Source organism: Simochromis diagramma, unplaced genomic scaffold, assembly GCF_900408965.1.
Source record: "Simochromis diagramma unplaced genomic scaffold, fSimDia1.1 OVJJ01000557.1, whole genome shotgun sequence".
Lineage (NCBI taxonomy): Eukaryota > Metazoa > Chordata > Actinopteri > Cichliformes > Cichlidae > Simochromis > Simochromis diagramma.
Genome location: NW_024387156.1, coordinates 1,070,605 through 1,096,731, shown reverse-complemented (window position 1 = coordinate 1,096,731; position 26,127 = coordinate 1,070,605). Strand labels below are relative to the sequence as shown.

At 41.4% G+C, this 26,127-nt stretch overlaps 1 long non-coding RNA gene across 2 annotated transcripts; it reads left to right on the top strand.

Moving 5' to 3' along the window:
- On the top strand, nt 1–26,127 carry LOC120744146. Of its 2 annotated transcripts, XR_005698303.1 has the most exons (6): nt 1–12; nt 5,069–5,079; nt 12,090–12,099; nt 19,059–19,827; nt 21,601–21,605; nt 22,452–22,981. It is a non-coding gene; the product is annotated as an uncharacterized LOC120744146 (long non-coding RNA). The 2 variants fall into 2 exon arrangements; XR_005698302.1 differs by lacking the exons at nt 1–12; nt 5,069–5,079; nt 12,090–12,099 and having other exon boundaries at nt 18,911–19,827; nt 22,452–26,127.

Below are 26,127 nucleotides of genomic sequence, written 5' to 3'. Positions count from 1 at the left end.
CTGAAGTTCAGAGTTCAGTTAGTATCCAAGAGTTATTTCAGCTTCAGGTCTCACAGTGATGTGAAACTAAAGAGGGTCAAGTAAAAAAGGCCAAAGTCACACAGTAGTTAGCGAATGTTTGCAGACAAGTTGGCGTCTTCTGCAGCAATCAGCTTGTGACCAGTTTTTGACCAGTTGGAGGTTTTTGGTGCAGCAGTCTCTTTGTGATTGATTTTCACAAAGTGACACCCAGCAACATTGGTCAGCGGGTCGAAGAATCCATATTTTTCCATAGTAACTGGTGGTTGACATTATTTGAGAGAGCCCCACACAAACTGAGGAACCAGAAGAGCCTTTTTAAGACCCGTCTGTTCTAACTTCACTTTTATATAGAGCTCATGAGTTAAATACAAACTGTCCAATCATTTATTCTTTTTGTTTCTAATAAGCTCTGGAAGTAGATGAAGGGCTACCGTGGCGTCACGCCTGGCCTGTGTTTCTGTTTTGGTTTTATTGACTGATGCAAACTTGAATCTGTTTCCTCTCAGCAGAACATGTGGCGGCATAAATCACAGTTCTTTGGCGTGTAGGGTCTGGGGTTGTGTCTTTGCATCGTTTCTGCTTCATTTCAGAATTTGTAGACAAAACCAGCTCGCGTAGCGTCGTCCTTCGAAGCGTGAGCTGCATGATGATGGGTGGAGGACAGGTGCAACATGCAGTCAGTCCTCTAAGTATAGACCCCCCTTCTCTCTGACCCTCCCTCCTCCACACCACCAACTGAGCATTCCTCCCGCTCCTCTCCGCGGGGACAACAATGCAGCAGCTCAGATGACGGATGCTGAAAAGCCTCCCGCTGTCACGCCACCAAACACTGATCACCGAATATTGCCAGCGATGGAGGCAGAGCAGCTGCTCCTCAGCAGAGCGGTGACTCTCTGCACTTCAACGTCTTATCAGATGTTATGGTTAATGTTCAGTATTTGGTGTCTCGGTCCTGAGAGTCTGAAGTGGAATGACGTCTCTTATCAAATTTAGAGAAAGATTTCTAAAATTGTCATTTGCAGTTTGAGTTCATTAGTATGACTCACACATAGCAGACACATTTGGGCCCAATTGGGCCTGCGCTTGGCTCAGTTCAGGCTCTGGCAGATGTTTTCATGGTCCTGCACACCTGATATCAGGTGTGCCTGCAGCTGAGTTGTCCAAAGAAAACTGCAGACATGGCCACATGTGGACCCAACAGTCCAAGATTAGAATAATGTGACACAATGGATACACAGATGAGTACTCTAAACTGTGCATGGTTTATTTGTACTTTTATATTTTAATTTATCTGTGCAGCTAACATTATAATAAAGTAAAAGTCATGAACGGCTTGTTAAAATATATGAGCTTTGGAGAGTTTAAAGTTAGTTTTTTGAGGTTTTTCTTCTCATTTGCTGTTCTACATATTCTTTCTGTGTTTGAAATCCCTGAAACGCCTTGTTGGCATGCAGACTTTTCTGTTACTTATCTATGTCACCATGTTACATGTCTTACATAATGCCTGCCTGGCAGCTCATTTGGCACACTCTCAAACATGGAACAAACAGCCACTTTTGCTGAAACACAAAAATATCTCAGCTGCCAGCAAAGTGCACCAAATGAAGCACTGATGGCTGCAGAGGAAACACGTGCACTCTCAGGATCTGAAAACATCGTGGATTATGTTTATTTTTGGTCCTCTCAACTAGAGAATCTTTGGCATTAGCATGTTGTCCAGCTAATGTGGCTAACATTTCCATTAGCTTTGCTGATATCGCTAAAGACCAGAGGGACAAACAAAAAGTATTTCCTGATAGCACATATAAAACATGCAGTACTGTGCAAATGTCTTGAGCCATTCCTCTCTTCTTTAAATTTTAGTGGAAAATAAGAAACATGTGCAAACATGTATTTAAATACAGCATATAAGGCAAAACATTTTACTATTCCAACAAGCTTGAAAATGAACATTTGGCGCAAACACCTTCATCCTTTAGCTCAGTCTGACCTCTCTGAGCTAAAGGTTGAAGAGATGACACGCAGAGATGACGGCTCTCTGTCATCTCTGTAAGGATCTTCAGGAATAGTTCTCCAGGCTTCTTGAAGGACATTCAAAGCTCTTCTGTGGATGTTTCTGCCTTTTTTTGTGGTCTCCATCAGGATGATCCCACACTGCTTCATTAATGCTGAGTTCAGGTTTCTGGGGCGGCCGATCCATAACTGATAGTGTTCCTCTATGTGTTTCTATCTAGGTATGTTTTTACTCCATTGGCAGTCTGTTTGGGATCATTGTCATGTTGAAAAAGGAAGCTGCTGCCAATCAGATGTTTCCAGATGTTACTGCATGGTGGATCAAACTCTGATGGTACTTTTCTGGTCTCATAATTCACCAGTTTAATCTCAGATCTCATACACGACTGCCTGAAATGCAGCTGTTGGACCTCCTCCTGACATCCACAGTGTAAATCCATCTCTCCATCAGACATGCGCCTCTGATCGTCAGTTCAGTTCTTGTGTCATTTTCATACATCTGTCAGGTCTTTGCTGGATTTATTCCTGTTTCTTAAGGACATAGCTCTGAAATACTATTCATCTGCCATACCTGTTTTTTTTAGGCATCACACTTTTCTTCTTCACTTGTCCAGTTTCCTGTACTTGGTCTATGAACAAGACGAACTCCATGTGTAAGTATTAATAATAAATATGCACATCTACAAATTTATCAGATTTGAAAAAAAAACCCTCATGAAAGCGTTGTTGTAGGAACACTGCTAAACGTTGGAGTGACATTAAAGCGGTCAGATGTGTTGAGTGATGGAGGCGCTCAGCGTGAGCAGACATGTTGCTCCTGCAGTGTATTTGTGGGACAGACCTGACCGTCTTCTGCTGCTCTCAGACATGATTTTATCTAAAGAGCTCTGTGTGTCACATCGTCTTCTTTTTATCTGAGAGGCTTGTCACATCTCTTTAGGAGGCCTGCTGACTTAAACAGACAGACCAGAAACTCTACTGCATATAAAACAGTGGTCTGGATTTATCTCGCATCACCGGCTTCTAGCAAAACGCCAGCGACAGGAAACCTGAGTGAGGTAAAATATTCACCCCTTTAAGCCTAAAACCTCAACAAACCGACTTCCTTGCAGAAATGATTCTTTGTTGTGTTTGTTTTTGTTCCTCCATCAATCAAATGACCTCTCCTTATTTATGGAGCTGGCAGTTATTAGATTCTTTATTTGTTATGGTACTTAGTACAAACTCTGTCATGGAAATACAACAAAATATGATAAAAATTGTATTTTTCAGGCTTTTTCAGCTTTGTGTGACAGGAAGTCTAAATGTGTATTAGGTACTTTTTTCTTCTCCAATGTGTGAACAGATTCTGATGTAGCAGCCTGTGTACTGTTTCCTATGTGAATCTTACACTAAAATCCAAAGGATGAGTTGTTTATGCACCATGTGCTTCAGTGCTGAACTGCACAGCATGTATCTGACATTTGGAGTTTCAACACATCCACTGATGCTCTGGTACATACAGAACATGCAGAGCAGAGCAGGACAGTTTCTGTGCCTCATGTTTTCAGACGATGTTAGCTCACACACTTTTCTGAAGTTACTAAAAGCGCCTTTAAGGCATGAGAACTCAGATTTGAATCCACAATGAACTTACACTTTAAATCGAGCCTAATGGAACCGATGAAGGTGCGAGTCACCTCATCACAGAGATCGTTACTGAGTGAAAGACGGTACAGACATCAATTTACACTAAGTGGCAGCTGCAGGTCGAGGTCGGCCTCTTGTATCACAGCTGGTGACTTTGAATGTGATCCAGCTCTCAGACAATTACTCAGTCTAATTGGCTGCTGTGGTTTCTTCACAGCTCTCAGATCTGCTAAGATAAACACCTGGTTAAACTTTGTGATTGTTACAACGAATGGGATGAGTTGTGTGGAGAAAATAAAGGAGGATCCAAGCGCAGGCACTCGTGGAGGTGCGAAGGAGATTTATTGTAAAAATAAAACACAAGGTGAAAATGGCAAACAGAACTAAAGACAATCTGAACTGGGAAAAACAAAACTACTAAACATGAAGGTGGGTGAGCAGAGGCACATGGAGGTAAATCGCAGGGAGAACACAAGGATGAAACAGGAGATTTACAGACCAACCAGCAACTAGCAAACGAGTAGACGTGACTTAAATACACACAGAAGAACACAGGGAGATTACACACAGGTGGGGAATACGGCTGGAAGTAATTGACAAGACGAGACAGGGGAAGCAAAACTGAATACACTCACATGAAACACGGACCTTCACAATAAAACAGGAAACAAGAAACAATTCACAAGGACGCAGACTTGATGCTGAACTAAACTTGCACTAAACACGAGACACAAAACCTAAGGACTAAACCCTTAACCAGAATAAACTGAAACATAGAATTATAATAATAATCAACAAAGTACAATCCATAATGCAAAATTAAACCAAAACATAAGAACTCAAAATGCTGGGTCAAAATGACGCAGAACCATGACAGTGATTGGTCCTGTGAAGTCGCTTCACTGGATTTCTTAACAAGAGCAAAGTCAGGCACAGCGTCTGGCCCTGGATCACAGTACAGCATTTTTGTGTTAGTTTATGTGTACTTTTACCTCTTCTGTTTTATTTCAGCACCATCATCAGGATTTTTCTGTTAATAAAATTGTTCACATTATGCTCTCACTTCAATTTATTAACAATGCGTTTTGACCAAGTTTATAGTTAGGGATGGATTTGAGCCTGGTTCTGCTGGAGGTTTCTTCCTGTTAAAAGGGAGTTTTTCCTTCCCACTGTCACCAAAGCGCTTGCTCATAGGTGGGAGTCATATGATTGTTGTGTTTTTCTCTGTTTTATTTTGTAGGATCTACCTTACAATATAAAGTGCCTTGAGGTGACTGTTGTTTTGATTTGGTGCTGTATAATTAAAGCTGAATTGAACTGAATATTCAATTCATGATGTAGAAAATATCATGTATTTTAAAAAGCACCACATGCTTTGCTTTGTTTTTTGTCATAGAAAACAAAGAGTGTGCTCTTGTGCTGATGGACAGTTCAAGAATGTATTTTAATTATTTGTATTTGATATTTAATATTTTTTGTTTTTTGCCTGTAAGGAAGTCAAGGATCAGCGATGATGGCAGCATATCTCAGGGCTCTATAGATCCCCATCTTTAATAATTCATTAAATCAATTAGCTATTGCAGTTCCTTTTCTGTTAACCTTTTTTCATTTGTGATCAGTCTGCTCCACTTTTTATCGTGTCATTTATCTATTTACTTATTGACAGTTCATAATATTATCCAACAACTGTTCATTTAATTTTAGGCTCTAGTTCTTTTCATGTATAAATGAAGTGGGAACAAGGTAAGGGCCATAATTTTTACAGATTGTAATATTATTGATTTTGGGGTGATTATGAAGACTATATAATCCCTAAAGGGAAAGTGCTGGTGTCTGTATTTCCCCTCTTGTTTAATTTAGGCATTGACTGATAGTATGATCAAAATTTCCCCTAATTTTATTTAAAATAAGAAAGATATGGCTGAGAGAGCAAAGCACATTCCTAACAGAAAATGTCAAGGACAAAACATCAGTGATGAAAACCAAAAGCCTCTGAAAGCTACCAAATAACAGCCCTCTGTTTGCCTTTAATATGCCAGCGTTTGGTGTTATTGATCCAGACTGCAGTATCTGTTAAGAAAAGGCAGCTCGTGACATGATTTAAGGTGGTTTAGACTGAGAGTGAGACCCTGAGCCAATCCCCCCGCCTGCCTGCATATAGCACATACATGTGCATGAACACGCTCACACCGAGCATGTGCATGAACACGCTCACACCGAGCATGAGCATGATTGCGGTAACGCAGTGGAGCGTTGAGGAGGGGTCGTCCTTGTCTCTCTGCAGCCGGTTTATTTTCTGACGTCCAGCCACTGACTTCATGATCTCAGTGAGGGTGAGAGAGACGGCACACAAAGGCTCCTCTGCAGTCAATTAGGCACAAGATCATGCACAAAATGGTGCAAATGTGAATAAATGACCTGATTCTAGATGACATTCGGGTGAAGTACAGCCTGCAAACGTTGCTGCTTCCTGAATGCTGATGAGCTCAACAGAATTCCTGGATTCAGTGTAAAAGCAGACGTGTTTGTTTTACACTCGTCAAGGTGTTCTGTGCTCTTTGTGTCCCCAGAAACATCAAGGTAATTTTTTCAAAAAATAATTAAAATCAGTGTAATAACCCCATCATATCTACAATATTTTAACTTAATGTATTCTGAATTTGTTTGAAATTTGTGTTTTCTGTTTTCATGCTTAATGGAAGATGTTGGAGTAAAATATTATGTCTTACTGTTTCTTCAAAAAACATTATCATCCTGTCTCTCTCTGATCCAGGATGTAGAATAATGCATCTTTGCATGCACTATCATGGCCTCTCTCTCAAAGCCAACTTTTCTCTGATTGGCTGTGGGGTCTCTGGGCTAACCACAGACATGATCCCCTCGGTTTCACATGAAACTGGTTATAAACCAATTAGATCAGCTGATAGGTGGATGGAGCTCCATCATAGGGGTTTACGTGGCTGATTTCAGACTGATCACAAATGTTTAAAATGACTTGTGTGAAAATCAGATTCTATTGAGGAATTAAAGGGAATTCCTTCTTTTTTCCTGATTATTCTTGAGCTCTTTCTTTCCCTGAGTCTGTGCCAGAGGTCAACTGTGGAAATTTACCCACAGTAATGCGAATGCAGCGGGCAGGAACAGAACGGAGGATGCTGTAATGTTTTAGGATCCCAGGCTGCTTATTCATTGTTGGAGAGGACTTCCTCAGATGTTTGCATTTTCCCCGGTTCAAGCATTTTTCTGTTTCTGCTGCAGTAATTGAAATGGTTGTGATGTTATTCCTGTCATGTGTAGCGTGAGTCTGCCACAGGTCACACTCTTTAATGGAGTTATAAACCAAGGCAGCCACCTGTTCTATGTTTGATTATTGTTACTGTAATCTGTTAGTAGTTTCTACAGGATGCATACAGAGTTATCTCTCTCTTACTGACAGTCCACCTCCTTAAGACACTACTGAGGCACACTCACTCACACACACACCCACACACACTTTTTTAGGTAAAAGCTGGCCGGGCGTGCTTATCTTATCTTTTTTAAGAGCACTATCTGTTTGGTTTTACATACACAAGAAGCTTTACGGCTGCCAATGAAGAGCTCGTCTTTTCTCCGAGCAGAGGAGTGATGAGTAATGTTCACATTTTATGGAAGATTGTAAAGGAATTTGCTCAGACAAACACGGAACTGGACATAAAAATGCACCTAACAGAAGGCTGTTAGTCATTTTAGTGTTCAGGGGAATATTTGCTAACCTTTGCATGCAAAAATAATCAGATTATTTAGTTTATGATTAACTCCTCTGCTGATCACCGAGGTACAGACTGGTACGTCTTTGTACTGCAGAATCATAAAATGAATTGATGGTCATTTGCTTGTTGACTGATAGCAGTTTCCTGGTTAAAGCTCCGCCTGTGACATCCTGCTGATATTTGTCCATTATTTTGTCCCTCATGTCCTGAAAAGTATTCACTTGATATTCTACTCTGGCTTTTTATTAGCACAATTCATGTTGAATTAAAAACTCATTGAGTGTGCTCACACTGTCCCAGACACTAAATATTTAAAAGAGTGGCCAACTCAGATGTCCGAGTGGATGTGAAGCCAAGGATCAGGATTTTTTCACACCGAGGAATCCAAACTTTTCAGAGGCAGATTAAAACTGACCTCCTGCTGTGGATCATCTCACATGTTCTCGTGGCTTCAGTGTCATCTTCCTGCCACGTGATGCCATTTGTCTCTGCACATCAGGGACGCCCAGCTTCTACTTTTTGACCAATACCAGTTTATTTATTAAAGTTTCCATTTGAACACCTGTAAAATCCAGGTGAAACTGTCTGCTATTCTTGTTCACACATCTTTAATTTTCCACAGTCTGTGCTTCTTCCATCTTGGTTCCTTTGGAGGTCTTTTCCTGTTAAGAGAGAGTTCTTCCTCTCCACCATCACCAAATTCTGCTGATTTTTGGGGTTGCTTACAGTATGAAAAGTGTTAGAGGAACTTTTGTTTTGACCTTGTTTGTTCATGTCCTAAAGCAACTACACTGAAATATCCATGCAGGACATGAATGTGCTGGATGAGGACACAATTTCTACTGATCATTTCTGACTGGGATGCCCCCGTCAGGGAGGTGTTTTGGTGATAGGGGACTCCCTAGGAGGCAGAACCAGGACACGATGAAGAGATTATGTCTTTAAGTTGGATTGGGAACACCTCAGTACCCCAAAGAGCTGAAGGAGGTGGTGAGGGAGAGGAGAGGAGAGGGGATCTTTAGAAAAACTGACGGATGGATAAAAATAAATTCCTTATATTTTCACTCTTGTCTGTAGTCCATTGCTTATGAGCTGCACTCGCTTTCTGTGACTTCAACCACAGAAAGCTGATTAAACTCACTGATTAAACTCTGATTTCTTGAAGGTCAGCTTCTTCTAAACATCTGGACATATTTCAGTGCTCCTCCTTCATTTCGATTGCTCTCTGGATGCCCCATTCTGGATACTTCCCATCGTAGGGCTTGTTGGATCTGTTCCTGTGTGTCATAATGGATCGATGTGGTAAAAAAAAATGATGTGACCTCTAAAAAAAAACAGAAGTGTGTTTTCACTGAATGTCCCCCTCAGAAACCTCAGGATGCACAACACCATGAATGTTGGCAAAATCCTCCTAGCTACATTCCTGACCTACTGCAACGCCTTTAGATGAGGACGCTGTGGAGTGTTGGCTCTCTGAAAACAAACTTTTTACTTTACTCACAGAACATGTTTGTCTTCGTTGTGGTTTACCAACTAAAGAGAAAGAAACAAAGGACTTCCTGCTTACAGCTGGGGGGCAGATTCAAAGGTGTTTAGTAGAATTCAGCTCACCTGCTCTAAATGGCAGCTAAATAATAAAAGCATCTGTCAAGAGACTCTCTCCCCTGGCAGCTTCTGTTTGTAGGTGTCTGCTCGGCTTCCCACCATCTTCCTGTCACACACGCGCACTGATTAATTCTTATTTTCTTCTGTCTTGATTTGGACTGCAGTGCAGACATAATCTGTGGTTTGCCCTCTTTGTCCTTAACATGAGCCCCATTGTGACAAATGTCCGCTTACTGCTGAGACCCTGCAGCAAAACTGAAGCATGAAAATGTCCCATTAGACACAGTGTGGTTAAATAAAGGTTTCCAAAGCATGCATGTACACACTGATCCTTTCCTGCTCTCTGCACAGTGTCTTTGTGATCGTGTTTTGGAGAGGGTGAGTCTTACTCCAACACATTCTGGTTGAGAAATCCTCACAGATTTCTGAATCCTCTTCAAAGCAGAGAGAGCAAAGCTGCTCTGCACGGGGAAGCACTCCCTCTCTGCCTTTACTGCTTTCTTTGAGGTTTCAGGAATAAATACTGGAGGAGGGAAGAAGCTCTCGAGGTAATTCTAGAGGCCCACTTATACAGTACAGCTGGAAGTAATTAGCACCAAACTCAAATCCCCCTAAGATGAGTAATAAGTGCCTCTAATATCAGGATTCTTTAAGTATTTATGCTTACACGACGTTGATTAGCATCTGATGGTCCACTGAACTCTGACCAGCAGGCAGAAATACACCAAACTGAAACATCAGCATTAAAGTCTTAAACATTAAAACAGGTGGAAAATATCTGATTATCCAGCTCCAGTACAAACAAGCTCAAACCTTCCTGAATCACGGAGCAGCTAAATCTCAGCATTTGAAAGCTTACTGAGGCCTCAAAAACACGCTGCAGAGCAAGTCATATTCAGGAGGAAGGATCGAGGTGCACAAGAACAACACTTACGACCAATCAGTGCTCTGAAAAATGATGTCACCATTCATAGAAGATCCCCCTGAGCTCAGAGTGCAGAGTCTTAAGGTGGTATCTGAATGGGCATTAAATTATCAACACGTTCTCATCCCAGCATCGATTTGTCACAATATTAATGATTGTGGCAAATCGTCGGTATTTTACACGTTGGGAATGAGTTGGAACGAATCCATAAATGTTTTACATGTGAAATGAAAATAAACCTAACAACGCATTATGTTTGTTAAATCCGTTCTGTTCAGATCCTGAATCACTTTGGAAAACACTATTTGATGCCCACAACAAAAGTTATTTTATTGTTGAATTATCAGTGATACTTTCATGTGTTTGTGTTGGTCTGAACGGCTAAAGCCTCATCTCTAAGGTCTCTTACCGCTGCAAGCGGGTTTATATTGAAGTCAATTGAGAACCCAGAGCGTTTAATAAGAACGTGGAAGGGTACCTTTTGCTTCACTATGAGACGTCTAGGGGTGTGACAAATGGTCGGTATGTTACGCATTGAGAATGATAATGCTCTGATATAAAAGTCCTCCTGGTGTGGATGAGTTTCAGTGTTAACACTTCTGTGATCAGCGTATTCACACTCACACCCACACCTGTGGACTTGACCCCACTAATTGCATGTCTTTGTACTGTGGGAGGAGCCAGAATACCCATACACATACAGAAAGGCCCCGCCCAATTGCTGGATTCAAAACCTGGACCTTCTCTTTGTGAGGCAACAGTGCTAACCACTGTTCCACCATGCTGCCCGTGGCAAACACTCGTGCACTGCAACAATTTGCCGCGCCTGAACTTGCAGTGTATCAATGTGGACTCACAGGAAAGGATGAGAGGAGGTCCTGAAGCTAAGTTTTCGCCATCCTGGAACTCTGGTGGCATCTCTCTTAAAGATGACATTGCTCAGTCAAAGTTCTTCTAAGATAATTCAGATTTTGTGGCCAGTGTTTAGGTGTCTTTGTGCTAACCTCAGTTCATTTCTATCATCCTGAATTTTTCACAAAAGGACCGTTCTCTTTGTCAGGAAGTGTCAAGCAGAGAAAGCAGCCGACCTCAGCTGACTGCTGCTCCACAACAATCAGCTCCTCGCACTTTATAACATTAATACACCACCATGTGAAGCTTTAGGAACTGTGTTCATGGTAAAAACATTTTTCCAGTTTGGCATGTGAAAACTGTTATTTGAGCTACAGAAAACACAACTTTTCTCTTGTATAAAAACCAAAGTTTTATTTATGTGAGAGAGTTTTTCTAAAAGCTCAGACTGGCACTCACTAAAAGAGAAGTGACTGAAAACCAAATATGTTAGATGCAGATTTAAGTGGTCATCAGCCCTGGAAATATACGCCCATCATCAATCCCACATCCACAAATTCATCCTTAGGGGTCAAATGAATGAATGTATTGAATCTCCATCCACTAGTTAACAAGGTATTTGAGTGCTGATCAAAGCTTGGAGCTGACATTTGCAGCCTCCAGCCCCAGCACTAGTGCATCTAAAAAAAGCACCGACCTTATAATTGCTTTGTAAATCCCAGTGAAGCTATTTCACCCAAACAGCCTCACTGCTCCCACCAACACATGACCTGCAGAGTGGAACCGAGATGAGGTTCTCCCACTTGGGCCATATTTTCATCCAGTAAAACCACAGCAGCCATTAAAGCCTCATATTAAACTCTAATGTTGATTCTTCATCAGTTCTGTGCCCTCGATTACTTATTAAACCTCAGCACATTACGATCATTTACCCCAAATACTCTAAAAGTCTTTAAAGGTAGGAAGAACATTAAAAATACATCTAATTTTTAAAAAGTTACTTTTTTAAAATAGTAAAAATGTTCATTAACAAGTTTACATCAATTAAATGCACATTTATTCACTCCTGCACAGCCTAAAAATTACACACTGCCACGCCCCTGTTTGCTGATTCAGGCCCTCGAAATCAGACAACAGACGTTTACCGTCCTCACCGAAAGCTGTTTGTTCGTTTTATCTCTGCACCACTAAACAAGTGCCTGCTGTTAGACCACGTCCACTCAATAACTCCAGTGGATCATATCTACAAAAACAGTAAAAATCTTTCTGTCATTTTTAGGCAGGCAGAAGTGCAGCCAAGCTCGGGTCTGCTGAGTCATGAGTCGGCGCCGTGTTTTCTCTGCAGGTCAGAAGTTCACTCGTGTTTCTGCTTGTCCGTCTTCATCTCCTCACTCTCCTCGTTTGGGCTGATGAGGCTCGTTTGGTGTTTCTGGGTCAGCGTACTGCCTTCAGCCCAAAATGTCACAGATTATCCTCTCCACCTCCCCCGTCACAGGTATGCTCATCTCAGCTCGCCCTTCTCTCAGGAAGATGAAGGTTTGGCTCATTTAGTCCAAATTTGGCACATTTTAATTATTTTTCCAGCATGTTGGAGCCTCATAACTTCATCGGTCCAGCAGAGATCCCCATGACATTTTCAGGGCTGAAAAGCATATTTAAGCTTTGCTAAAAAACTGCAATAAGATCAGTTTTTTACCCACTACCTGAGTCACAACCTGAAAACTGAATCTGTTGTTCTTCATGGTCTCTGATCATCAGTTTGATGGATCTATTGTATTTTGAATAAACTGCAGCAGATTATTGATAATTCACTGGAGAAAATCTAAGTGCATGCTGGGTAAACTTTCAGGCTCTTAACAGCATGTGGGACAGGCGTCTGCTCAGGACAAGTTAGAGAAGATGTCCTTTGAAGTCTTTGCTCGGTTGTCTGTTGCGTGCAGACACAGCACCGGTTCATTCGTGAGCTGAGTGAGTGAAAATGGTCCGGCACGAGGACTGGACTGAACATGAGTGGAAAAGCAGCCAATGTCCAAAGAAGAACTTTGAAAGAGCTTCACAGATCTGGAGAACTGTTGTTCTACAGCACTGTAAACAGTTTTAAAGACAGCCCGGCTCCTTGGAAGCAAAATATAATTCATAAGCAATGAAGGGTGGCTCAAAGTTTTCCACAGTACTGTCAAAGTGTCTGTTTTTACAGTAAAATGAAGATGAGTGAGAAATCTATGAAATGCATAATGAAAAAACATGACACTTATTCTAAAGTCCAGCACGTTTACATCCTATTTTTACGTGTTTGTCCCTAAACACGCTCCATATTAAATAAGCAGTGAGAATGGTGCAGAGGTGATTCAGAGCACAGGTTGCTGGATTAAAAACAAAAATCTCTTGACTCTCGCTGGGACCAGCACAAACTCCCAACATCCTGGTTTGTCTAATTGAGGACCATAATGCTGGGAGAAAACTTGCTGATGCAGAGAGTCAGACGCCTCGTTGGCCTCGTTGAAGGAACATAAACAACACATTGCAATCTGCCCCTCCTTCGTGTTCAAGCACCGACTGGGGGGAGCAGATCTCTGAACTCTCACAAACTGTTGGGTCGAGCAGGTGCCGAGGACTTCTGCTGGTGGGAGGCGGCGATGCTTGGCAGCAGCGTCATTTTTATTGGCGAGAGTGTCTATTTTTATCCTTGAGCTGGACCCGTGAAGGAAACATGGCCTGAAAAAAGTTCCACATTGACGATGAACTGATCTTTTCCACTGCCTGTTGTAATGGGAAAAAATCCTCCAGGTTCATCTTGTGTGAGCACAATGAATTCAGATCACCTCGACTACAAAATACAGCATTTATACCAGGTCCATCAGCAGTTAATAGTCACAGACACAAACCTGATTACACCTGGCCAACAAGTGAAGTGCCAACAGTGAGCTCCAGTATATCACGTAGTTTTCTCTGCCTCAGTATGTGTGGGTCAGTAACTGCATGGTTTATATTAATGCTTTATACATTATACATCACACAAGTCAAATCAGTCTGCCAATCATTTCACTGGTTTGTTGCTCCACACATCACATTTCATTGTGAACATCTGAACATTCCTCCTGCTCTCCTTCTAAGAAGTTTCCAGTGATGAACAAAATAAACGTCAAAATGACAAAACAAAGTTTTACACATTTCTAAGACAGGCACTGAAAATGAAATCACTTTGTTCCTAAGAATTAAACTATTATTGTATATATATATTGTTTTCACAGCTTCATTTACAGGAGTCCATCATCCTGATCAACAAGCTGTTTTTTCGCTTTAGTAATAACCACTGCCAAACAGCCAAAAATAGATGTAGAAATTAACTAAATAATAAATAAAAATAGAAATAATGTCAACTAAATTTAGACTTTGGTTTATAGAAATAAATTAATTAATGAAAATAGAATCATTCAATAAATCCATGTAGAATTACAGCAATAAATAACGTGTAATAAACACAAATAAAAATCTAGAAAAACAAGTAAATGCAAAGTGAAAAAAGATAACCTGAATATATAACTGTAGAAACAAAATGTATAGAAAATACAGAATCATATTTATGTACTTATGTATTAGTTTTGGTTCATTTCTGAGCTGCATATTAAATAATGTTGAGGATAAAAACAGAAGCGCTGATTAGATGGAAGCTGCTGCAGGAAACGATGACGTGACCTCAACAGAAAATATTTACCATCTGACCCAAACTAGGAGCTAAAACAGGTAAAAAGTCAGCGATGTCTGTGCCAGTTCTTCCACACAGATGTTTTCTCTATAAAACTCTGTGAGCTCGGCGCAGCTGCAGGATGTTATGTAACAGGAAAATGGGCGCTCGCTGAGGTTGTGCCCTTTATATTACCAGGTGGAGGTTTGGGGGGGTCGAGTTTAGCCAAAGTGCAGACTGAACACAGAAAGTCATTTTCACACAGCTTTCCTGAGAGGTTTTGGGGGGGGTGATTTCACGCAGACGTGATGATGCATGGGATTAGCACTGCACTGATGGTATTAATTAAATAAAGAAGTTCAGATGATGGCAAACAGCTGCTTTGCTCATCCAAACTCAAACACGTTCAGATGGGTTTCCAGGAAAACCAACGTCAGCGGCTCCATTTCCACGTTTCACTGTAAACTGCTGCTGGAAATCTGGATGAACATGAAGGAAGTGATGCTAATCACTGCAATCATCAGCTGCTCTGTGCTGCAGATAAAAAGCTTTCAACATGAAACCTGCTCAGCTTTTACAAACATGCTTGATTTATTAATGATCTGATTTTAAAGCACAGATCCAGAGCGGTGTGGACGCCACGTTTCTGAGGAAACTTTATTTTAAATGTTATAAAACAGAGTTTGTATCAGCATGATCGACCTGCTCCCTGCAGAGCCTCCAATAAGGAAATATTTAAGTCTGCAGCTCTTGTCAACTGTTTTTACACATAATCAAACAGCACAACAAAAAATTAAAGATGTTCAAGAACCAGATTGATGCCAGGTGAGTTGATACGTTCACTAGTCAAGATTAAATTATTCATGGCAGTGAGTAAATCAGGTTAAATACGAACTCTCACTGGCTTAGCCTTCACTTTCTCTTCATGCTCTCAAAGCTCTTTGAAACTCTCCATGTTGAAACTTGCATGTGGATTCAGTTTGTGCAGACTCCTCAGGCCTCTGGAGGATCAGCTCAGGAGCAGACGACACTGAGTAATTAGTCACAGTGTAATTAATTCTTCAAAGGTGAAGAAGCAGTGAGGAACAAACTATTTTCAGCTTGTTTGCTGCATCAAAAAGCTGATTTTACAGAACTGCTTGAATTTGCTAATGAGTAAGAGAAAGAGAAAAATCTTCATATCTTTCATATGTTTCTGTCATCACAGCTGAAACATAGTAATCAGCAGAGTTACAGCTGTGTTTTTATGGTGAGCAGAAACAAAGCTGTTAAAGCCACCGAGCTCTACTGCTGAACAACACCACATCAAGTTGCAGATGGTGAGGACAGGAAGTCAGAAACAGCAATGGGAGAGAGAACCCTGACGATTTTCAAAATAAAAGCCCTCAATCAGACTAGACACTGTTCCGGATGTGGTATGAAGCTAGAGGGATCAAACCAAGTCTCAGAGACCGGTCTATTCAGCAAAAACAAAAACAAAAGTGGAACCAGCAAGTTCTAAAACTGCATCACAAAATGAAGAACAAAACAACTGCAGAAGTTACACTTCCTATAGGAAGTGTAACTTCTGCAGTTTACTGCAGAAGTTACTTCTGCAGTGTAACTTCTGCAGTCAGACTCACACACTGGGCATCTGCAGGTATACCTGCAGATGCCCAGTGTGTGAGTCTGACTACACCAGGCAGCTGCTCCTGAACTCTGAGGGAATCAGTCATTCTCTGTTTGGCACCATGTTAGTGGAAAAGCCTTTTCACCATAAATAACCATGTAGAGGCTGAGGCTATGACCACACTCTGCCGGTAATGGTAAATGGACTGATTCTCATATAGAAGTACTCAAAGCGCTGTATACAACATGCCACATTCACCCAATCTCACAAGCACTGACTCTAAACTGAGTGCTTTTCTAATGACATTCACACACATTCACAATCCGATGCATGCATTGGAGACTTGCGGTTAGTATCTTGCCCAAGGATACTTGGCATGCAGACTGGAGGAGGCAGGGATCGAACCACCAACCTTCCAATCAGTACGTGACCTGCGCTACCTCCTGAGCTACAGCCAGGCACATTCTTATCTCAGGGCACTAATTTAATAAAAGATGCTGGAAATCAATGGAGATGGTCATCTTTGATCAGGGGCTATGTTTGTGTTCTCAGAGCTCAGATTCTGCTTTGGCTCCTGATGGGAAAATGCCGAGGCTATTTTTAGTTTTACTGTGTTTCCAGGGGAAGGTGTCCATTTGTGCAAACCTGAGCACGTGCTGGAGTTTCTTAACACCTGCATTGTTTGGTTTTCACAGCTTTTAAGATTTCTCATCACCTGACTCAGGGCCAGAACCTTGAAATGGGCTTATTCTGCCGTTTCTTGTCATGTTTTTCATGTTCAGTGCTAACGTTCATATTAAACACATCCAAAGTTTCTAATAATGTGTGTGATGTCATAAAGAGTCACATTCTTCTATTCAAACCTTCTGTTTGTGAAGGACAGAAAATCTGAAGAAATAAAGGTAAAAGAGAGAGGAGCTGTGAGGAATCCTGAAAGAAAACCTGAGATGATGCCAGCTGTCCCGCCTCCACACCAAACAGCCAATCAGCATCTGAAACAGGGAAAACAATGAGCCAATCATGGCAAGCTTCCTGTTTAAGCTGTGTGGAGGCAGAGGTAAGGTCGTTTCCAAATTCATGGGCTGCATCCTCCTGAGGACCCGGCCTTCGCGGTCTATGTGGGCCGGGTCCTCAGAAGGTCGGGTAGGCCGGAAGTAAACGGCCGTGAAATTGGACGGTCTAGCCTTCAGATTTGCTTCACCGCTGTCTCTGTGGAGTTTAATAAACTCGGCCGTCTGCTCTTTGCTATCTAAAATATAACAAGTAAATTCTCGACCATCTCACACTTCTGTTTGATGTTTATTCAGCCGTGTGAAAACCAAGGAGGAACCCACCCAGTGGATTAATAAAGTTTTATTTTATCTAATCTAATCTAATGACTTTAATCTCAGCCAAACCGATTTAATCATGAACAAATAAAACACTGAAAGAGCCAAACAATAACATTTTTACATTATCTAAGTGACTTATATATTATAGTTTGCCGTTCTCGGCGGCTCCAGTGACCCTCGAGCTCCCAGCTAGCTATCGAGCTGGTGGGTAACAGACGTCTCTGAAAACGTCGGAGCACTTTTGCAAATATGTGATATCTTGATAAACTGAGCAGATATTTGAAGTTTACACAGCCTGAAAATATGTTAAAAGTTTATTTTGTGACCCAGAAAGAGTAATAAGAGTAATATTAAAAACTTAGTAGCGGCCGCCATTGTTGGAAACTGGAGTTTGGCTGGGCCGTGCTATGAATTCTGGGATATGGTAGGCCACGAATATGGGCAGAAATCTGTGCCATCAGAAACTGAATTTGAATAAGTTCAATTTGAATTTGAATTGCTCAGATTGAATCTGAATTGTAACTTGAATAAATGCTTTTGAAAACTGAATTTGAATTAGTCTAAATTGAAATTGAATTTATACTTTGAAAATGAATTGATTTGCTTTGAAACTGCATTTTATCCTTTAAAAATTCAGCTCTCGAATAATTTCAGTTTCACTTCTCACCATTCAGTTTCAGTTCTACAATTCAATTTCAGTTCCAAAATTCAGTTTTTTGGAACTTACATCCGGTTCCGGTTCAAGCGCAGATTAATAGAACTACGTTTTACTAGCGGACCGAAAGTGTTACTGACGGGAATCTACAGCGTCTTGAGCTGAATTAAGACTTCAAAAGTCATTCGTCATGTCGAATGACCAGCAGATAAACTCTCAGGTTGGTAATAAATGTATTACATGTATAAGAACAAGCGTCATGTTAACAAATGATAGCCGTAAGGTAACTTTTATGCTTATTGTAGCTGTTAGCTCAAAACGCTAATTTAGCGTAGTTTGCCCTGAATTCAGCTTTGACAAACAAACATGATCGACTGTTTCTAGTAGAATTCCAAAGTTGTCATCTTGGACCCTCTCAGAGTACCCCCTCTGTATGCTTGCAGAGACCCCTACAGTAGGGAAACATGCAAAACGGTGTCCAAACCTTTGTATTTTAGCTTTATTTATGTCTTACACAGCATCCCAACTCTTTAGCTAACTTAATAACTTTAGCTAAAGTGAATAGTTAGTCTAATTCATTAGTGCAGCATTACTGGATCACCTCTGTTTGAAATGATATAATGTGATATACAACTATCACTGAAACAGCAAACTTTGTAAATAAGCAAACAACACTTCTCATTCTCTAAACGTTTGGCCACAGCTGTAGATTACACTATCAGTGCTTGTTCACTCTTGACAATAATAACATTTCTAAATTCTCTTTGTGCATTTACAGGTATACAATATCTAATATTTTATCTAAATGACTGCTTTGTCTTTGAAAAGGTGAAGAGCCTGAGGCCGGTGACAGTCCAGTTCTACTCTAAGTACATCCTTACAGTGGCTCACAGGACAAGGCTACATTCCTGTCCTGCCAGAAGAGAAGAGAAACTTCAGAGTCTTCATGCAGTTCAACCACACCTGTCATATTCCATATGACAGGGGTCTCAAACTCCAGTCCTCGAGGACCGGTGTCATGCAACTTTTCCATGCCCTCGAGGACTGGAGTTTGAGACCCCTGCCGTATGGTGTTCATGCTGTTTTCCACCCCACAGTTACAGCATGTCTGACTGCCTGTTCAGCATATGCAAAAATATATGATGAGTTTAAGCATGTGATGACTAAGGCCTTCCATTATGGTGTTTGTCATCACATGTCACAGACATCTGGATGATCATTTGGAATAAACTAAAAACTTGTTACTTCATCTTTTATCTTTATTATTATTATTATTGTTCTTATTTTACATTTTTCATTGTTAGGCATTAGGTTTATTTGTAGTAGTCCTTTCCAACGTCTTTCCCTCTTCCATGTTACTGTGTCAGCTTGTCAGCATCTATTTGGGTTTGGAAGTGGAACAGAAAGTAAAGAAATCCAAAGTGCCATTAAAACCAGGAGAGGTTCTTATATTTCAGAAGAAGGGATTAATTCAAAAGAAATGACCTCAATGCCATATTTTATTTAGGAACCCGAGAGAGCACTTTGCAAAATAACACATTCTTATAATTTCACCCTCAGATGAGCCAAGCTACGACTGTCAGGGAAGGTGATGTAGGTACAGAGCATATGAGAGTGGTTAAGTTAATGTCTCTTGTCTAGATGAAGGCACAAGAGGGATCAATGGCAAGGCGTAGAGATTCAGTATCTTCAGTCTTCAGTGGACACTCCATTTCTGGCACAAAACACCTGTAAAAGATGGCCGATTTAGGAGGTGACCCGACAACTTCAGCCTGTCAAACATATTAATGGAACAGTATGCTTTAAAAAAAAAAAAATCTAATTAAGCATGCACTCAGTACCCTAAGAATTATTATGGTAGTTAAACACAGTGATAGTTGTATATCACATTATATCACTTCAAACAGAGGTGATCCAGTAATGCTGCACTAATGAATTAGACTAACTATTCACTTTAGCTAAAGTTATTAAGTTAGCTAAAGAGTTGGGATGCTGTGTAAGACATAAATAAAGCTAAAATACAAAGGTTTGGGCACTGTTTTGCATGTTTCCCTACTGTAGGGGTCTCTGCAAGCATACAGAGGGGGTACTCTGAGAGGGTCCAAGATGACAACTTTGGAATTCTACTAGAAACAGTCGATCATATTTGTTTGTCAAAGCTGAATTCAGGGCAAACTACGCTAAATTAGCGTTTTGAGCTAACAGCTACAATAAGCATAAAAGTTACCTTACGGCTATCATTTGTTAACATGACGCTTGTTCTTATACATGTAATACATTTATTACCAACCTGAGAGTTTATCTGCTGGTCATTCGACATGACGAATGACTTCTGAAGTCTTAATTCAGCTCAAGACGCTGTAGATTCCCGTCAGTAACACTTTCGGTCCGCTAGTAAAACGTAGTTCTATTAATCTGCGCTTGAACCGGAACCGGATGTAAGTTCCAAAAAACTGAATTTTGGAACTGAAATTGAATCGTAGAACTGAAACTGAATGGTGAGAAGTGAAACTGAAATTATTCGAGAGCTGAATTTTTAAAGGATAAAATGCAGTTTCAAAGCAAATCAATTCATTTTCAAAGTATAAATTCAATTTCAATTTAGACTAATTCAAATTCAGTTTTCAAAAGCATTTATTCAAGTTACAATTCAGATTCAATCTGAGCAATTCAAATTCAAATTGAACTTATTCAAATTCAGTTTCTGATGGCACAGATTTCTGCCCATACACGAAGGATACACCCGACCCATCCTTCAAATTCGGGGAAAAGGAGGACGCATTTGTCGGCTGCATTCAGAGGAGCTGAATTTGGACAGCCTTTGTCGCATTACTGTGACGTAATTGGCCTACAAATGCGTCCTCAGGAGGATGCAGCCCATGAATTTGGACACCCCCCTCTGTGTATTTTTTCAGTTTAGGGCTCTGCTGGGTGGAGTCAGAGACACCCACTGTGCTGAGCCGTTACTGAAGCTCAAACACTGTGAAACGTGTAGCAGAAATATAACTTACAGGGAATATATTTGGGGGGAAAGTCACCAAACCGTGAAGCTTAATTTTATTGGCAATTGGAAATGTGCAGTTTTTATCTTCCTGGGGCTCTAAAGTCAATCTACTCCAGTCTAAGAATTAAAACATCAGTCTGAGCCCCTGTGGGGAGGAGAGGGAGACAGGGAGGAGTGCCTGGGTTCCCACAGCCCCTTAAAGCTATGTGATAGTCGATGGAAACAACACCAGTGCTGTGTGCTTCATTTCTGTTGCAAAGTGTCAAAACTACAATTCTGCAACTTCAATTCTAGGGAAGAAAAACCTAAAAAGAAGCACAGGTGCTGACAAGAGACGATGTTTGGTGTAGCACAACCCGTTAGCACTCCCGAAGGAGGTCACAGTATGCAAGCATCCTCGTGGTTCTTCAGGCTCGACTCTTCCGGGAAACACGGCTGTTTGGATAATTCATTCACTCATTTGGAAGAAAATCAGAGCTGAATCCATAGGCAGACAGATACTTGCCAACAGGTATCTAACAGGGTGAGTGCACAGACTGTGTGGTTATACAGGTTTCCTTGTTTCTGTCTTCAGTCTCTCAGTCGTGCTGTTTCTATGGTTCTTGAGAAAAACTGGAACCCATGCTCTGCATGTTGAGCAAAGCCATGTTTAAATAAACACTCTCATTTAGTGAGCATGTCCTTGTACCTGACTTTATCGCTGCCTGAACGTGGCCTGTTCAGAGGACTTCTGTAAATTGCAGTTAGAAAAACAGGGCTTACTTCTGTCTCCGCTGTAGCTTAAAATTGTCATCCTTCCATTTTCTTAATTGTGTTGTGCAGCAGTGACCTGTCGTTATAAGGCCGATGATGTAAGGCATAAAAACAGCTCTAGCCCAGCTCATTTTACTCAGACTTTCAGCACTCGTTCCTGCAAACATCAAAACGTTTCATTTGCTGTGCGTTGTTTGTTTTATGAGTCACAGCTGACCGAGGTGCAGGTACAGGTCTGAGTCTTGTAGATTAGTGCAGGCCCCTCTGAAGCCTCCACGTGTCTCTTGCAGGTAAAAACAGGCCCGTGCTGTCCCGCCACAGCTGACAGGTGCTCTGTGTATGTTGGGCCGCAGCCTGAGGAGCGCTGCCAACTGCGACCGGGACGCTGATTTGGCAGGAAGAGAGCAGAGCTGCGGTCACGCTCAGATGGAAAAAACATAATGAGCATAAATAAGCAGGAGAGCGCTCGCTGTGCAAACACTGCTCTGCTGTTCTTTCCCTGTAAAAGCAGACGGTGGTTTCTTCACGTCCTCTGACACACCCGGACTTTGCTTCCTGTTAGAAGTCATCCCAACCAAAATATGAACTTTTCAATAGCAGCTTTATTTCCAGATTTGTAGAGAGCACTGAGGACACCACAGTCAGGTTCTCAGGTTTCACCTGAAATGAAACACCTTTGGATTCAAGATGCTTGGAGAACTTTCCACTGATGATGAGACTATGAGAAAGCCCCTCTGCCATGGGGAAAATGTCCCCACTATCACTATCCCTTGAGCACAGTCATGTTTCTGCCAGTTGAGCAGCGGCTGCAGGAGCGCTTTTAAAGTTACTTAAGCAGAAGAGGATGGATGGATGGAAGTAAATGGTGTGTAAAAAGAGTGTATGACATGAGGTTGAATGACTCAAAAAAATCACGTTCAGAAACAATAAACAACTGTGAAGAAAAAAACGTGAAGTTCATGTAACAAAAAGCGTTCAGGACAACTTCACAACCTGCTGTGAGATCTTTGTGATTCGTCATCAGCATCTTTAAATGGCCCTACTGCAGCGGACTAATAAAACCACCACCAGATATACATTCAGATGTGTAGATGTTGGTGCCCAATTAGAAAAAAACTAATAAAGAACTGATTCCAAGAGCGAGGGCACAGTTTCCAGTCCATTATTTCCTCCTGGTTTATAGAGTTGAACTTGGGAGACCTTTCTCTGAAACGTGCACCAGGTGTTTTGCATGTTAAAAGCTTTTCCAGCCTCTCTTGAGTATTAGTGTTAGGACTGTCGTGCATAAGCCTTGAGTTTTCTTTAATTTTACTCCAGCTGCCACTTCAAAGAGTGCTCATCCTCACTTGCAGTGAAGCGTAATCCTCCAACAAACAGCTGTCTGTCAAAGCCTTTAGACCACGATCAACCTCTCTGACTAAAACTGTGGATCAGAAACTTTTCAGCAGCCCGCTCAGCTTATTTCTACGAGGTAGGAAAAGTTCATCTGAGCCCTGAAAGCTCGAGTCACTCTTCTCCTCTCTGGCTTTAGTGGTTATAGTTTGTCTAAAGTTTCACGTCTTGGATCTATTTTTGTTGCTCCGGTGAAACCTGAATGTCTTCAGAGATGGAACACGGCGCTGACCTTTTACGGATTGATTTTGAATGGAGGCAGGTGGGCAAGAGAACAGTCAGGATCTGTAATGGATATGGAGTTTTTAAACGTTGCTGTTTTTCCTGTTTGTGAACAGGAAAAATGAGTTGGCTGCTTTTCATTAATCTTAACAATGTCATGTGTGAAATAGTCTTGTAGGGCATATCCGTCATATCAATGACGGATATGCCCAAAGATTGAATTTTAAAAGTCTTTAAAACGAGCTCTGAGAGCCAAACACAGGCTCTCTGCTTTGAAACAGCTGAGTTACAAAAACAGCTGGTCTCAGATTTCTTTATTATTAGTGATATGTGCTCCAGTTGTGAACTTTCTCCTTTTATTGTGCAACCAAACTCAGTGTATAGTCTCTAAATAGGTCAGTGGGCCCATGGCAGGTTTACTGATAATCAGATGGAGTGATTAACTGATCATCAGCAAGTGTGATCACCTGTTTAAAAGCAGAAGTTTCTGTAAGCTGGTCTGGAGTGCTCAGATCAAACGTCCCAGCAAATTCCCCCCAAAGTCAAACGGTGCAGTGCTCACTGCAAAAAAACCTAAGCCTCTACAGGCTTCAGCTAGCAGGTTAAAGGTAGCATGAGTATGGCTTCTCTTAAAGAGAACACATCAGCACAGCCCAGGTTTGCAAAGCTGCATCTGAACAAAGCACAAGACTTTCCTGAGCAACACCCTCTGGACAGACGAGACCAAAGTGGAGACGTTTGCCCATAAAGCACAGCGGTGTCACAGGACCACCGAGTGAGGTCATTGTCTCCAGTCGTGTTAGTTCGCTTTATTATTGCAGATACACTAAGCTACTGACGGTGACTCATATTGTTACTCTTTCATTATCAAACTGTGTGACTTATTTTTACAATTTTATGTAAAATGATGTCAGTAGACTGCAGCTCATGGAGCTCAGTGACTTTTTTGGATGGACCTGAACCTCCAAAGTGCAAACTGGTGATCGAATCAGCTGCATGTTCTCCACACGGAGTAAAGCTTGTTTGGCTGCAGTGCTGTTTCTTGAAACAATTCAAATGTGGAAAAAATCAAACTCGGTACATGTGGTACTCATTAACTCAACACATCGGGCCAGCTGGCAGTTTCTGGCAGGTCAGACGTGCAGACGCCTCTTTCTCCCCGATGGTCCTCTGTGAACCCGCTGAGCTGTTTCATCAACAGAAGCTTCAAATCAATAAGTTCCTCTGACACACTGACATCCTCCTCATCAGCGTATCAGATGGCACACAGTCAGCTTGCAGCTGTTAATCAGGGACTCCTGTGAGCACGTATGTAAATATGACATGTCTTTGAAGAACCAGATGCACTTCCTTGATGTTTTCCTACACATATCTGACACTGTTTCTTTTTCTTTTTGTTAGTTTTATCGTCTGAAACATTAATGTTAAATCTTTTATACATTTCTGGACTGAGCAATTGTAGTGCATTGGGATTTTGGGGAATTCTGGGCATGAGTGAAAACCGGAGGAAATCCTTACGTTACTGAAGCTCATCTTCTCGTGTGCCTGTCCATTGTTTCTTCAATGAAAATTATCTCCTTTGTGTTCGAGCCTCTCCACTAGTTCTCTTTCAAAGAGTCAAAACAGTGATGAATGAGCTTGATTTTATTTTGGGACAGTGGGCAGGGTCACATGGGAGAGCAAAGATTTTCTTGTGTTGGGAACAAAAATAATAATCTGTTTTTCTTGTGATTATATGTTCTGGAACTTTTGGCTCCAGAATCTAAAATCTGGGAACTTTCAGGGTAATTAAAGAAGACCATCCCTTTCTCTGCTTTAATTGTACTTAAATCACATGAAGTAATGTGGACAATACAAAAAAATGACGACCATCCAGTCAAAGCTGAGACTTCCTCCAAGACCACCTCCTCTGGCTTCTCAAGGACACACAGTCGTCCCCAATCCAGCTTTAAGATGGACTCTCCTGGTCTCTTACTGTCCTGGGTCTGCCAAAGGACCTCTTCCAGGTATTATTTGGAACTTCTCACCAAAGACGCATCCCGGTCAGCTTGCTCCGTTCAATGTGAACTACCAGCTCTATTCTGAGCACCTATTAAAGGAGGTTTATCTTCATTGTTTGTATTAACAGTCTCATTCTTTTGGTCACTACCCAGAGCTCGTGGCCACAGATAGAGTCGTAGATCAACCAGTAAGTCAATTGCTTTGCTTTCACACTCAGCTCATATCGGTACAGTGTCCACATCACTGCAAATGCTGCTGAAACAAATCATCCATCCCTCTTCTGCGCTGCTCACCCAGAGGGCAGAAGCTCATTCCCAACCTGGAGAACTGATCTCGGACATGGAGGTGTTATTTCTCATTACAGCCGCTTCACAATCCAACAGCCAACAAAGCCAAAAGCACCACATCTGCAAAAGGCAGGCACGAGATCCTGAGACCAACAAACCCTCCACCCTCTACCCCATCACTGAACCTAGAAATGGTAGAAACAGAAACGGTAGTGGGCAGGCTCCACCAAGAACAAGTCTGTTAGTTAAAGTTACGTTTACAGAGATGCTCAAAGAGGAAACAACAAAAGAATCACTGACTGTATGTGAGTGATAACGAGATGTCCTGTGATTGACTATGACAGTTTCACAGTTACCATAAGAGGTCAGGAACAGCTGCAGAGCTTCAAGATTT